The following is a 16,601-nucleotide window of genomic DNA, read 5'->3' as shown; positions in this document are numbered from 1 at the left end:
TATCTTTGACAAAGGAGGCAAGAATTTGAATGGGGAAAAGAATCATTTCAATAAATGGTGCTAGGAGAATTGGAAAGCTATGTATAAAAGAATGAAACTAGAATATTTCCTAGCACCATACACAAAGATAAACTCTAAATGGATTAAAGACCTAAATGTAAGACCAGAAACTATAAAACTCTTAGAGGAAAACATAGACAGAATACTGTATGACATAAATCACAGCAAGATTCTCTACGACCCACCTCCCAGAGTAATGGAAATAAAAACAAATATAAACAAGTGGGACTTAATTAAACTTAAACATTTTTGCACAGCAAAGGAAACTATAAACAGGTAGAAAGACAACCCTCAGAATGGGAGAAAATAATAGTAAATGAAACAACTGACAAAGGGTTAATTTCCAAAACATACAAGCAGCTCATAAAACTCAATACCAGAAAAACAAATAACCCAATCAGAAAGTGGGCAAAAAACCTAAACAGACATTTCCCCAAGGAAGACATACAGATGGCTAAAAAACATATGAAAAGATGCTCAACATCACTTATTAGTAGAGAAATGCAAATCAAAACTACAATAAGATATCACCTCATACTGGTCAGAATGACCATCATCAAAAAATCCATAAACAATAAATGCTGGAGAGAATGCAGAGAAAAGGAAACCCTCTTGCACTATTGGTGGGAATGTAAATTGATTACAGCTACTACGGAAGACAGTATGGAGATTCCTCAAAAAACTGGGAGTAGAACTACCATAGGACCCAATAATTCCACTATTAGAATACTGGAGTGGGTTGCCATTTCCTCCTCCGGGGGATCTTTCCAACCCAGGGATCCAACCTATGCCTCCAGCAGATCCTGCACTGCAGGCAGATTCTTTACCACTGAGCCACCTGGGAAGCCCTAGGCATATACCCTGAGGAAACCAAAATTGAAAAACGCACATGTATTCCAGTGTTCATTGCAACACTATATACAATAGTTAGGACATGGAAGCAACCTAGATGTCCATCGACAGATGCACAGATAAACAAACTGTGATATATATACATACAATGGAATGTCAGTCAACTAGAAAAAGGAACACATCTCAGTCAGTTCTAATGAGGTGGATGAACCTAGAGCCTATTATACAGAGTGAAGTAAGTCATAAAGAGAAAAACAAATGTTGCATATTAAAGCATATATGTGGAATCTAGAAAGATGGTAGCAAGGAACCTATTTGCAGGGCAGCAATGGAGATGCAGACATAAAGAGACTCATGAACACAGGCGGAGGGTAGAGAGGAAGGAGAAGGTGGGATGAAGGGAGAGAGTAACATGGAAGCATATACACTACCACATGTAAAATAGATACCTAATGGGAATTTGCTCTATGACTCAAGGAACTCAGACTGGGGCGCTGTAACAACCTAGAGGGGTGGAAAGGGGTCGGAGGGGGGAGGGAGGTTCAAGAGAAAGCGGACATAGTGTATACCTATGGCTGGCTCATCTTGATATACAGCAGAGGCCAACACAATATTGTGAAGCAACTATCCTTCAATTAAAAATAAATAAATTTATTTTTTTAAAATCTTGAAGAAGGACTTCTAGAGTGGCATGAAAATTTGATTTCCAACCCCCAAAATAATATTCACAGAAAAGAGGAGGGGAAGAATCCCACCTTCAGTTCAGTTCAGTCGCTCAGTCGTGTCCGACTCTTTGCGACCCCATGAATCACAGCACGCCAGGCCTCCCTGTCCATCACCAACTCCTGGAGTTTACCCAAACTCATGTCCATCGAGTCGGTGATGCCATCCAGCCATCTCATCCTCTGTCGTCCCCTTCTCCTCCTGCCCCCAATCCCTCCCAGAATCAGGGTCTTTTCCAATGAGTCAACTCTCCGCATGAGGTGGCCAAAGTATTGGAGTTTCAGCTTCAGCATCAGTCCTTCCAATGAACACCCAGGACTGATCTCCTTTAGGATGGACTGGTTGGATCTCCTTGCAGTCCAAGGGACTCTCAAGAGTCTTCTCCAACACCACAGTTCAAAAGCATCAATTCTTCGGTGCTCAGCTTTCTTCACAGTCCAACTCTCACATCCATACATGACCACTGGAAAAACCATAGCCTTGACCAGACGAACCTTTGTTGGCAAAGTAATGTCTCTGCTTTTTAATATGCTGTCTAGGTTGGTCATAACTTTCCTTCCAAGGAGTAAGCGTCTTTTAATTTCATGGCTACAATCACCATCTGCAGTGATTTTGGAGCCCACCTTAGCCTCTCCTGAATCCTGTGCAGTTTCTGGGTAAATGAAGTCCTGGAGAAAGCTCCCAACAGAAGGGCAAGTGTGGGTTTTGGCAGAAGAGCATGAGAGTAGAGGGCAGAGATGAAAGTGGGAGATGGAAGGACTGAAATGGAAGCAACTCAAAGGCTCCTGCCTGCTTCAAGGGTTTCCCATTGTCAAGCAGATCCTCATCTCAGGGAAAAATAAACTCCCATCTGAGAGACAATCAGAATGTAACTGCTTATCAGGGCACAGTACTTTGACCCACTCACTCTACCCTTTCTTACTCATTATCACTCAAGCAGAAATAAATAAAAATAATGCCAAAAGCAGAAAAAGTAAGGACCTAACAGAAGCAGAAGAGATTAAGAAGAGGTGGCAAGAATACACAGAAGAATTGTACAAAAAAAGGTCTTTATGACCTGGATAACCACGACGGTGTAGTCACTCAGCTAGAGCTGGATATCCTGGACTGTGAAGTCAAGAGGGCCTTAGGAAGAATTGTTACTAAGAAAGCTAATAGAGGTGACTGATTCCAGCTGAGTTATTTCAAATCCTAAAAGGATGCTGTTAAAGTGCTGCACTCAATATGTCACAAATTTGGAAAACTCAGAAATGGCCATAGGACTGTAAAATGTCAGTTTTCATTCCAATCCCAAAGAAGGGCAATGCCAAAGAAAGCTCAAATACCATAGAATTGTGCTCATTTCACATGCTAGCAAGGTTATGCTCAAAATCCTTCAAGCCAAGCTTTAGCAGTACATGAACTGAGAGCTTCCAGATGTACAAGCTGGGTTTCAAAGAGGCAGAGGAATCAGATATCAAACTGCCAACATTCACTGGATCATGCAGAAAGCAAGGGAATTCCAGAAAAACATCTACTTCTGCTTCACTGAGTACACTAAAGCCTTTGACTGTGTGGACAACAACAAACTGAAGAAAATTCTTCAAGAGATGAGAGTACCAGACCACCTTTCCTGTCTCCTGAGAAACCTGTGTGCAGGTCAAGAAGCAACAGTTAGAACTAGACATGGAACAACAGACAGGTTCAAAACTGGGAAAGGAGTATATCAAGGCTGTATATTGTCACCCTGCATGTTTAACTTAAATGCAGAGTACATCATGTGAAATGCTGAGCTGGATAAATCACAAGCTGGAATCATGATTGCTGGGAGAAATATCAACAGTCTCAAAGATGCAGACGATATCAGTGTACCGGCAGAAAGCGAAGAGGAATTAAAGAGCTCCTTGATGAGGGTGAAAGAGGAGAGTGAAAAAGCTGGCTTCAAACTCAACATTAGAAAAACTAAGTAGCTGCTAATGTGAAAGGTTGCATATTATGCAAATTAAGAACAACAGAGCACTTCCAGTTGTGTGGCTTTCATGGGCATCTTTCCTTCAAGCAATGCTTTAGAAATTCAGATGACATTCCTGTTGGAGGCCATCTTCAACACATGGCCTCTATTCACCATAGAGGCAAAAGAGAGGTGGTAGGGAAGGCTTAACTGGTTCAAACCAATCAGATGGCCCTATCTAAACACAAGACAAATAGAAAATACAGTTGTGTGATCTGAAAGAAAAAAAAAAAACTAAGATCATGACATCTGGTCCCATTACTTCATGGCAAATAGAAGGGGGGAAAGTGGAAGCACTGGCAGATTTTCTTTTCTTTGTCTCCAAAATCAACACTGATGGTGACTGCAGCCGTACAATTAAAAGGCACTTGCTCCTTGGAAGGAAAGTTGTAACAAACCTAGACAGCATATTAAAAAGCAGAGACATCACTTTGCTGACAAAGGTCCTTACAGTCAAATTTATGGTTTTTCTAGTAGTCATGTATGGATGTTAGTCCTTAAAGAAGGCTGAGCACCAAAGAATTGATGCTTTCAAATTGAGGTGCTGGAGAAGACTCTTAGGAGTCCTTTAGACTGCAAGGAGATCAAGCTAGTAAAACCTAAAGAAAACCAACCCTGAATATTCATTGGAAGGTCTGATGCTGAAGCTGAAGCTCCAATACGTCGGCCACCTGATGTGAAGAGTCGACTCATTGGAAAAGACCATGATGCTGGGAAAGACTGAAGGCAGGAGAAGGGGGACCACAGAGGACGAGATGGTAAGATAGCATCACCGACTCAATGGACAGGAACCAAACTCAATGGACAGAAAACTCCAGGACAAAGTGGAGGACAGAGGAGCCTGGTGTGTTGCAGTCCATGGCGTCACAAAGAGTCTGAACAATAACAATATGCCAAAAAGCAAAACCAGTTACACCTACCACAATTAACAACCGTTGGACTGTGTCAAGCTCTTCTGTGCATTTCTCTCCAGAAACCACAATCTTTGTCCTTGACTACATCTTCCAAGGAGAAGGCAATGGCACCCAACTCCAGTACTCTTGCCTGGAAAATCCCATGGACAGAGGAGCCTGTTAGGCTTCAGTCCATGGGCTCGCTAAGAGTTGGACACGGCTGAGCGACTTCACTTTCACTTTTCACTTTCACGCACTGGAGAAGGAAATGGCAACCCACTCCAGTATTCTTGCCTGGAGAATCCCAGGGACAGGAACAGGCTGAAGGTCCCAGACATGTGCAGGAAGACAGGAGATGGTCCTAAGCTCATCAAGTGAAGACAGAAAGCCTCACCCATGCTCCCCTCATCTCTTTCACTGGAAAACACCAGAGAGGAATGGATCCTTCTCTAATCAGTGCTGACTGAAAGGAAATGAAAGTGATAGACTTTTTCTATCCACCATCTAACACTGCAGCTGCTGTTATTATTATCATTATTAAAAACTGCAAGGGAACTGTTTCTGCCACAAGAACCATCATAGAGACCATGAGAATACTGACCAGTATGCATACCTGTATTCCTGCTATAGTATACCCAATCCACAGTCCTGCCAACACTGGGAATAAAAATAAGGTTCTGGAAGACTTCTGATCAAGAGCCTCCTTTTCAGGTGAAAACATGATCTTAAGACCTCTGCTTTAAAAGACAAACTGACTTCCAATTTTTTCAAAGACTGACCCTTTAGTCCCAATCCTTCAAAGAAAGTAACATTTTCATCAAATGATAGTAGTGATATCTTGTCATTATCTTCAAGTAACAGCTTTCTTCCTTTCTTACAAATTGATCTGGGACACATCATTTTAAGAAACATACACTTTTCCACCATCCAAGAGACTTATAAGAAGAAAAGTCACCTATCTGCTCAGACAGAATGGGAGAGGATGGCAAGGTGCTTGGCACCAGCCAAACTGAAGAACACTTGTTTCTTCAAGTAGCAAAGCATTAAAGAAGAGATACCCAGAAGACAAGGTGTCAGACTGAACTTCCAGGCAGCGATGAATCAGCAAAACACACTTGGTGCTTGGTGAACAAATTAAAAATTATCTAATCTCAGAGGAGAAGAGACAGCCCAGGCTTGAAGTCTGGAGGTCAGTTATGGACCCCCAGAGCATTAAGCTCACGCATGACCCCAGAGTAATCTCTCTAACCCAACCTCAAACTGCGAGGAGCAAAGTCAAGGTCTGACTCTTCAGCTTCAGTCCTCACACAACACTGGTACACTCCTGTTGGATTTCAGAGGCTTCTGGTTTTAGTCCCTGGCTGAACTCGCCCCTCACACCTGTCAGCGGATCTTGGACTCCCTGGTTTGGCCCGTACTGCTTTCTAAGGTGTTTAATTCCAAGTCACCCACCAGCCTTAGAGAACCAGCCCCACGTCACCATCCATTCATTGCTTCCAGCTCCAATGCTTGGGGTAGATACAGGATGCACACTGACTGAGCTTACCTTCCCATAAGCCAGCGCGGAAGCTGGAGTTACCAAACACAGGAAACATAGTTGAAAAACAATAATAGACATGAAAGAGGAACTGCTATCTCAGAAGCCAAGATAAATATCAACCCAGACCATGGTTTGGCAGAGTAGGGCATGTTATGTACAAAATGTCATACTGAAGGACTCAACTGTTTGATTTCATAATGGTACAAAAATGAGTGTGGAAATACACCTCTAGGTCAGTCAAGGACAGTGTATTTCATTTTAAACGCAACTGCTTTACTATTTTGGGGTGCCAGACATTGTGAATTTTGCCTTTTTGGGCACCTGATACTTTTTCATATTTCTAGATATTCTTGAGGTCTGTTCTGGGATGAGTAGGTGACCTGGGAGCAGTCTGATCCTCTCAGGTATCACTTTTTAATGATCTGAGAGGCATGTCGGGAGCAGTGATCAGTGTAGGGCTAACTATTCCCCATTACTGAGGCCAGACCTTCCTGACTGTTCTGCCCAATACTCGTGAATTATGAGTTTTCCAATCTGGTTGGAGGGAACAAGCAATATTCCCAGGCTTCTGTGACTGCAGGGCACTGCTCTCCACCCTCTCCCTCATCTTTGCACCCCTCCCGCCACCCTCCAGCCTCCTGGAGTTGACTCACTTACTCTTGTGAACACGTGAGGGGCCTTCCCGCAAGTCTCCAGCGACCCCTCTCTGTGCAACTCTCTTGGTTCTGGAGCTCAGTCCTGTGAACTCTGGCCACCTTGGTTCCCTGGGCTCTCAGCACCACCTCCTCAACTCAAGGAGTACGAGTTCCACCTGGGGCTCAGCCTGGACCCTCTCCCAGGGGTCAGCTGGAGTGTTCACCTCTTTGTAATTTCCTGGAGATCATTGCCCTCCCATTGCCTGATGACCAGTGTTTCAAAACCCATATACTGCTTCATATATTTTATCTGATATTTTTTATTATTTCAGGATAAGAATAAATCTGGCCCTGTTACTCTATCTTGAGCAAAAACAGAACTTCTTTCAAGTCCAGTCAACTTAGCACTCAACACCAACATTATTACACAGAAAAGATACCACTTTAACCTGAGTTTTTCAAAATGAGGATCTTGAGCCACCGACCCAAGAATCTCCTTGAATGTTTGATAAAAGACACATTCGTACTTCACATCCTCAGATCTACTGAATATACTTTTTTTTTTTTTTTGCCACTAAAGGGATTCCCAGGTGACTCAGTGATAAAGAATCCGCCTGCAAATGCAGAAGATGCAAGAGACACGGGTTCGATCCATGGGTTGGGAAGATCCCCTGGAGTAGGAAATGGCAACCCATTCCAATATTCTTGCTTGGAAAATTCCATAGACAGAGGAGCCTGGCGGGCTATAGTCCATGGGGTCACAAAGAGCTGGACATGACTGAGCATAAGCAGACACACACACACCAAAAAAATTGAGAATTGTTTTCATTACCATGCCAATTCATTAACAAAAGACAATAAAATCCTCTTCTGAGAGTTGGAAATCATTAGAATAGGTAATGGGTTTAAAAGGCAAGGAGAATACTGGAAGTCCAGCCTGAAATTGTATAACCTATGTCTCTCCATGGCCACACGAGCAATGTTGGAGCTGCTTCCTTCTCATTCATTGCAAGAGTAGTGCTCCATTTGGAAACTGGAAAGCAATGGTGAGGTGGGGAAAGACTCATGACCATCTCCACACAGACAGCCTCTGGACGGGAAGCGCCCAGGCCAAAGCCAAAGCTTTTCCCCAGAAGGTGTGTTTCCTCTCAACTCATTGAGTAACTGTCAAGCTCTCCACCAGTGAATTCTCATCAACAATATCAACAATCACACCATCAATCTTTTATTTTCTAATCTCAAGAGCAATTGGAATGACCCCTGTACCATCCTGACTCACACCAGCCCCATTTCTGGGGAAGGAAATAAACAGCCTAAAAGGCTTGTATAAGGTGTAAATACAATCTGGACATCATGAGGCCAAGTTTATCCGAGGAGAAGTAGGTTGCATTATTCGAGCAGTGTGTGAGTGTTAGTCACTCAGTCATGTCCAGCTCTTTGAGACCCCATAGACTGTACCCTGCCAGACTCCTCTGTCGATGGAAATCTCCAGGCAAAAATACTGGAGTGGGTTGCCATTCCCTTCTCCAAGGGATCTTCCCAACTCAAGGATCAACCCTTCATCTCCTAAATTGCAGGCAGATTCTTTACCATCTGAGCTACCAGGGAAGCCCTATTTGAGCAGAGTTGCTCACAGATCTTCTCTGGGACTTGGTATTGGCCATCTCGCTCATTTTGAAACTAGTGGCAAAGTTATTGCTACTGGAGAACATGAGAGAAGCACCAGTCCAAGCCTGAGCTTGTAGATGAAAGAACAAAACAAGTATCTCACACCTCAAATCACTATGCGTCCTCTACCTGAACCTACTTTTTATCCAAAGTCTGACTACATTTCATTAGCATTGGGAAAAGAGGGGGCAAGGTGGAGATGGGTGGATGAAGGTAGAGCCAGATTACCTTTCAGGCCATGGTGAATATCAAAAAGTGGCAACCAACAACAGGTGCTTCACTCCTGAGGATAATATGGCATGAGACATGAGAGACATGGCATAAAGCACTCAGACACTGCAAGGAGGTTATCCTGTGCTTAAATCCTGATTTCATCACTGTGTGACCTTGGAAGAGTTACTTAACTTCTCTGGGCCTCAGTTACCTCATCTCTAAAATAATAATAGCCTCTACCCCATAAGGCATCCATGAAGGTAAAACGAGAAGAACCCTGAGAAGAGCTGATACCTAATAAACAGTCACTCACTCAGCCATTAGTTGTTTGTGCATCTTTCTGTGAAGAAAGAGCTTTAAAGTGTGATCATGGTCATATAAACTCTCTCCTCCATAAAACACAACACAGTTCACGAAGCCCCATTACATACAGGACTTCGTGAATCCTCTCTTTTAGAAGTAGGGGGAGAAAGGCCTGATTTTCTGATGAGGGAAAGGAGGCTTGGTGTCCATATGGAGTTTTCCCACTTGCCCCAGGAGGATGACCTCATTCATCCTTACTGATTCCTTCTTCTGCTCCCCGCAGTGGAAACAACTTGTCGGAAAAGTCACACAAGCAACAAGGGAAAAACCAGTCCACCCTGCGCTCCCACAGTCTGTCTTCCGGCCCTTGGCCCTTGGTGCACGCAGACTGAGGGCAGAGCAGGAGGAGGAGACGGAGGAGACGCGACACCAGAGATGGAGACGCCGCACTGGCCGCTCTCCTTCCTGCTGGCCTAAAGGTAAAGAGCTTCTAGGTCCCTGACCCCAGTACCCACCATTCTTTCTCAACAAAACCTTCTCTCTCCTCCTTACTACTCCCTATTCCTCAGGCCTTCGTCCTCAAGGTTCAGCTACCACATGATTTTGGTATGAGCATTTTTCACGACTTTTCCTTCTGCATTAACATTTAATGTTTCATTATTTATTTAATACACAGTGTCCCTAAATCTGCCCTAAATGTGCTCCTTACTACATGCCTCTCTCTCTGCTGGCTTTACCCCTCTTCCTGTAACGGCTGTTGACAATCATTAGTCTTAATTATTTCTGGCTTACAGAGAGAGAAAGCGAGATTCAAATTATTAGAGAACAACTCTCTGATCTAAAGGAAGACTTTATATTTGAGTCTTCAAATATAAAGGACACATCAAAAGAAAACAAGTTGTTAAAAAAAAATTTTTAAGTCCATAACTAGACATATCAAAATGAAATTCAGAACTTTATACTTTGTTCATTTAAAGTGTGAGGGTTAATACAGGGCTATCTGGAAATGAGGGATGTCATTTGAATTTTATGCGAGTAGTTGCTGTTTAGTTGCTATGTCGTGTCCTACTCTTTTCGGACCCCGTGGACTATAGCCCATCAGGCTTCTCTGCCCATGAGATTTTCAGGCAAGAATACTGGAGTGGGTTGCCATTTCCTTCTACAGGGGATCTTCCCCACCCAGGGATTGAACCCACATTTCCTGTGGCTTCTGCATTGGCAGGAGGATTCTTTACCACTAAGCCACAAGGGAAGTCCTCATGGGGTTAAAGCCTCAAGCCTAAAAATACCTTCACTAAATATTTAGAACAATATTTGACTAGATGTCTGGATACTGTGGCCCAGATGACACAAAAAATTAACTTTGCAGATGGAAATAACCCAAATGTCCATCAACATTTGTTTTGGATAAACAAAATGTGATATATACATAAAAAGAAAAATTATTAAGCTCTAAAAAGAAATCAAATTATGACACTGTAATCTGGGTGAACCTTGAAGACATACGCTAAGTGAAATAAGCCAGTCATAAAAAGATAAATATTGTATAGTTTCACTTATATGAGATACCTAGAGTAGTCAGATGCATGAGAAAGAATATAGAATGGTTGTTGCCAGAGGCTGAGAGGACAGGGGAAGGTAATAGAGAGTAATTGTTTAATGAGGACAGAGTTTCGATTTGATGAAAAAGTTCTGGAGATGCACAGTGGTGATGGTTGCACAAAAATGTGAATGTACTTGACGTCACTGAACTATACACTTAGAAATGGTTACAAAGTCAAATTTTATGTTATGCTTTTTACCACAGTAAAAAATGAACTGCTTGTATGTATAGGCTTTGGTATGATGCAGACACCATGCTAAATGTTTTCTACTGATTTTCTCATTTAGTGGCTTTGATATCCCATTTTATAGGTAATAAAACCTCTAAGACAAAGAGACTTGCTCAAGGTACACTAGTAAGAAGCAGGTATCAGGTTGAAACCCTCAGTCTGACTCCAAAGTCTGCGTGCTCAGTCAGTGTGCTAGACTGAAAAGAGTGACTACATTAAGTTAATAAGATAAAAAGAAAATTAAACTTTTTCAAGAAATATTTTAAATTGATTCACTATATTAAAAATTTCAAGACTGAATTCCCAAAATTCAAATCCAGACTGGGTATGACTAATAACAGGACACCTCAAATAGTCCTATGTTGACCTTCACCATGAGAAGTTCTTATACCAAAACCACAGTGTCTCTAGAAATAAGAAAAAAAAAAACAAGGATTCACAAGTAATAGGAATAGAAAGTGTACCTGGCATGTGCCCCATTCTTCCACAAGCCTTGGAACATTTCATTGTTTCTCTGTTTTTTAAAATAAAACTACTGTGGTTCTATTTATATTTTTTAATTATATTCATGTTTAGATCTACACCCATGAGTAGACTCTTGGAGAAGGACTGGAAGGATACAGACCAGACTACTAACAAAATTACCTCTGGAAAAACTAGTAGAAAAGGAAGTAGGCAGGTAGATAAAGGGGAGATCATTACTTTTGATGCTTGTATACTCTGTTTCAGTTTTTTACAGGCGACAATGATTCAGCTGATATTACTGAAAGTCTACCATAAGTCCAAGGTCTATGGAAGTTCTGTTCAATCAAGATGAAAAGACAGATGATGATTTGTAATGAGCTCCATCTAAAACACAAGTAAAACATCTCCAGAGGAGATGGCTGAATGGCATCTGCTGCAGTCCATGGGGTAGCAAAGAGTCAGACACAACTTAGCAACTGAACAACAACAACGAAACATCACCTGTCTGCATGTGTGACACATCCATTCACAAGACTCATGTTGATACTCTGGCCACTCCTGGGAAATTATACCAACTCCACTCCTCCAAATGGTCCCCCCACCTCCAGTGATCCTCCTTCCATGGACTTCTTGACTACCGTTGTTATAAGCAAAAAAAGCAGCTCTCATGTATTATACCCAAGGCAGCACAGACTAGTGGTTAAGGCTTGGGCTCTAGGGGATGCAAGAAGAGTAAAAAGCATCATCCAAGGGAAGAGGGGCCTTAGAGATCTCTTTACAATTGATGGCACAGAGAAGGCCATAACGGCTCAAAGTCTTGCCCAAGGTCACGCAGGTGGTCCACGGCAGCATCAGGGCCAGACCTGGGTTCTCTCTGACACAGCTCAATGCTTCTCAAGGAAGAGACAGCAGAGATGTCCAAACTGACTCTCCACTGAGGTGAATACTACAGGTTTCATCTTCTTCAACAATTGTACATCATAAGGTTATAAATATTACCATGTGAATGCTCGACTCTCTTAGCGGCAAGAAAAGGGGCTTTCCAGCACACACTGTGTGTGTAGGGGGTTGGGGATGGTGCAACAATCACAACCATGTCAAAGACTTTAGAGTGCAGCCTGCATCTGAAACGTAGCCTGAGTAATAATCCAGGGTGCCAAACCACTTCAGCAGGGCTCCAAGACAGCCACCACAAGAGTGACTACAAGAGTGGGGCCCAGACTCACTGGGCAGTCCTTCAAGGCCCTGAAGGGGGTGGGCTGGGGGGGTCACTGAAGCAGTGGAACAGATGGGGAGGGTGTGCTGGGCAAGGGGTAGAAACGACTCCAGAGATGGATCATTCCAGAGACACCTCCAACTATGCAACTGCCGCCAGTTCAGCTTGCCCCTTCCTACCAATCTTAGCTCCCAAGCCTCTCTTTCCCCACAGGCTCTCCCCACCACCCTCTCCTACCTCCCGCCTCCCTTTCCACCTTTCCATCTACTAACTTCTCATGAATTATCCCTTTCACAACCCAATGTCCTCAGGATAGATTCACACTTTCTAGCCTCACACTTTCTAGCCTCAATGCTTTTGTCCATGCTTTCCCTTGCTCCTAGAATGCCTGCCACCTTCTGTTCTAGGATCCCTTTCCCCTCAACCAAAGTTGTTTGTCAAAATCTTTCCCAGAAATGCCAACCCTCCTATAAAACCATCCTATAATAAGTTCTCTTTCCCAGAACCTTCTGGATCTTTCTAAGGTGCTTCATAAATTCTACCTCACTCTCCTCTCCAGACTCTCTCTCCCTTACAGCCATACACAAGGCCCCATCAACAAGTGGTCTGCACTGAGTAAACCCTAGGTGCTAGTGCGGAGGTCAGAACGGTGGCTGGGAAGGTGGCTGGGAAAACAAGCGCAGCAGGGGAAGCTGAGGAGGGAGCCGGTGATAGGTAATATTATCTCCACATACAGAGGATGGAACTGAGGTAAGATGGGCTGAGTAACTTGCTCAAGATCAAACAGGAGGGCTTTGAATTGAACCAGGCCAGCTGGCTCTTTATACTGACCCCTGCAACGCTGTTCCTTCTAAACCTCCGGCCCTGAAAACCACTTCAACTCTGCCACTCACAGTGTGCAACGCTTTTCTGAATCAAAAACGCAGTTGCAACTAAGGCGTCTACTACCTTCTAAGTCAGAAATTAAAGATCAATTCTGGCCACACATGCCACAATAGTAAATAATATCTGATAAAGCCTCAAATCTAAAACATTGCTTAAACAGAGACAATTATAGATGCTTAAGATGCAATGAGCCTCAGGCCACTCACCTAGCTCAATATTTGCCAACATTTCCATTTCTAAATCCTGAAATAAATATCAGAATTATGTGGAAGCACAAAGATCTAACAACCACTCTGAATGTTATTTTGGTGTAATTATGGGATTAATACATAACATTGATGTTATTTACTGATGTGCATAGGGATGTACATAGTGGTCTGTACATTATTGATGCCCATAGTGGTCTGTACATAGTGGTCATTATATAACATTATTGATGTACACAGTGGATATACATTATTGATGTACATGGTGGTACATAGTGTGATTAATATATAACATTATTGGTGTACATAGTGAATGTACAACATGTCTAAACACACATGTTTAATGCTTTTTTTAATGATCAAGGAAGAATTTGTGCATACCACTATGGGCAGGAGAATATAGAAAAGACACTGAGCTTCATTCACATGTAAGTGAAACAGTAACTAACTATAACAATTCAGGACTTAAATAATTTAATATTAAACATCTTATTAAAGAAAGTAAAAGTTTCGTTAGTTGTGAATAACCCAGATAACTTTTCAATCCTCTACCAAAACAGGGTATAGGGGATGGATAAAAATACCGGCTCTACAAATATATACATTGTTCTCACAGAAAGAAAACAGAAAAATAAAGTTATCGATAGTTCAACTTTGAAGTTAGAAGAGGCTTTTAACAGGAAAACAGTTAAATTTCTGTTCCCAGGAAATTTTTTAAAATAGTATACAGATGACCCCAAAACTAAATTAAAGTGTAACCAAAGAAGTAAAGGAAACGAAGTCTGTGCAGTTTTGTGGCAGCAAGCGGTACTCTCTCCCGGATGAAGAGAGGGCTAGTGAGAACAGGAAAAGACGCAGGGTAGAGATCACAGAGCGATAAATAGGATATCCAACACGTATCCAAAACTTACCCAACTCGGTCTTACTCAATACTAGTTTTCCCACTTTGCCAGTTTTAAATCAGACAGCGGCTGGGCTTTTGTTGCTGTTCCTGTCCTTTGGATCACAGAGCTCCAAGAACGTTAAACAAGTAGGATGGGACCTGGCTCCCTCTCGCATTAGAGGGGAAAAGTTTTAAACTTGGATTCCAGGTTGCTTCATTGGGAAAATGAATAATAATAAGTGGCTGCAAGGAGAGAACGTGGGAGACGTGCTCAGCCGACGTCGGCCCGAGAAGGGGCCGTACATTCCCAGCGCAGCTGTCCAGATGTGGCTCATCTGATTCCCCCGTGGGGCAGGCGTCTAGGCGGCCGCCGCCAGCAGAAGCTCCAGCTCATTGGTCTCCGGGGCTCCTCGCTTGCCGCCTATTGGCGAGTTAGCCCGCCACTCCCGCGGGCCTCAAGCCCCGCCCCCCGCCCGCCGCGCTCGCTCGCTGCATCCTCGAGAAGAACCTGGAAGTGGAGCGCGGGTGGTGATGTGGCACTCGGCGGCCGCTGCGGGCCCGGGAGGGGCCCGGCCCGAGAGGGGTCTTCCGCACCAGGGCTAGTCCCGGCCCTGCTTCCTTTTACTCCCACCCTTTCAGGTGGTTAGGCTGGTTTCTTTAAACAGTGTGATTTCAACCCGTTCTTGGGATGAAATTATAGGCGCGCCCCGCGCTGACTTAAATCCCCAACATTTCCGAGTGGAAGGGACTGGGGCTCCGAAATGCCCACGCCCCCAAAGGGCCTCAAACCACGTCTCAGAAGTTCACTCTCCCCTCTTGATCCAGGGAGCAAAAAATGAAATTCAAGAGCCTTTTTCATGGGGACAGTATTCTTTTGTTGGAGGAAAAAAAGTTAATGAACCCTTCACTGTGAAGTCCTCATTAACTAGAGAAGTTGTTCTTTCTACAGAAAAGCCCAGGGTTGATTATGGGAGAGATTTGGAAGACTTGGTTAGTTTCAGCTGGGTGACGGTAGTTGTAGGAAAATGAGAAATGTTGTTTTGTTCTGAGAGAATTTAAACAGGACAGCAAAACGATGCTTTGATCCCGGGAAAGCTGTTGAAAGATTGATTAGTTGGGGGGAGTGTCTGCAAACCAATCACCGTTACAATTTGAGGATGTTGCCAGAAATGTGAGCTCATTGAAACAGTTAAGATGGCAAGAGCTACACTCATTGAACTACACACCATGAACTCTGCCAGGTCTTCACTAAATTGCTTTACCTGCATTATCATGTTTGATTCTTACAACCACCCTATGAAGTAGACGTTAAAGTTATCTCCACTTTCAGATGAGGCTACCAAGACACAGACCAGGCAGTCTATCGTAGCACACCACCAAGGTTTCCAACATGTGTTCACATCATGCGTACATAAAGTTTCAGGCCATTTGCCAGCAGCAGGTGGGTCAGAGTTTATTATTCTGAGTGCCTCTGCTTTCTGATGTCCAAAGCTTTCACTTTGTAGATGATGTATTCTTGGTTGGTCTATTTGTTATCTATTGCTGTGTAACAGATTACCACAAATTTGGTAGCTTGAAACAACACACATTTACTCTCGCAGTTTTTAAAGGTCAAAAGGTGAGGCATGGCTTAACTGGATCCTCTGCTCAGCGTCTCACAAGTCTGCCCTCACAGTGTCTGTCAGGATACATCCTCAACTGGAGGTTCAAGGAGGGAAGAATCTGCTTCCAGGTTCTCTTGGGTTGTTGACAGGCTTCATTTCTTTGCGGCTGTAGCTCTGCATCCCCTGCTTCTTTCTAGACGTCAGCTAGCAGCTGCCCTTGCCTCCTAGAGACTAGTCTCAATCTCCTAGAGTTCCTGGATGCCAGGAGGTGGAGAGCCTGGGGTCCTCCTTAGGGTCTGTCTGCCACAATGGACTAGTCAGACACCTCAAGTCTTTATAGCCCTGATTTCCATGTTATCTCACCTCCGCAAGCCCTCCAAAAATTCAGGGCCCCATTCACCAAGGGAAAAAAATACATGAGTAGATTCACAATACTCAATCACTCTAGCAGTCAAGAAAACTCGTGAAGGAACCTTGGCCCTTGAAGTTCATCATGAGTTTGGCTTTCTGGAACATTTGTAATCTGATAATGGTACACCTTTAATTCAAAAGTTATTCAACAATGGCCTGATAGTGAAGGTATAAGATCAACCTTCTATACTCATTACCATCAACAAGCATCTGATATTGTTG

At 43.3% G+C, this 16,601-nt stretch overlaps 1 protein-coding gene across 1 annotated transcript in view; it reads right to left on the bottom strand.

Annotated features, from left to right (window-relative positions):
* LOC122428734 (transmembrane protein 45A-like) overlaps positions 1–14,710 on the bottom strand; it is a 96,530-nt gene extending 81,820 nt beyond the window's left edge. Inside the window, exon 1 of the mRNA XM_043448819.1 lies at positions 14,393–14,710. The gene's annotated coding sequence lies outside the window, so the exon portion shown is untranslated. The remainder of the gene's footprint in view (positions 1–14,392) is intronic.
* Between the last annotated feature and the right edge of the window lie 1,891 nt (positions 14,711–16,601).

The sequence above is a fragment of the Cervus canadensis genome, chromosome 27 (genome assembly GCF_019320065.1).
Source record: "Cervus canadensis isolate Bull #8, Minnesota chromosome 27, ASM1932006v1, whole genome shotgun sequence".
Lineage (NCBI taxonomy): Eukaryota > Metazoa > Chordata > Mammalia > Artiodactyla > Cervidae > Cervus > Cervus canadensis.
Note: the sequence above shows the minus strand (reverse complement) of the source record. Positions and strands in the feature narration are given on the sequence as shown.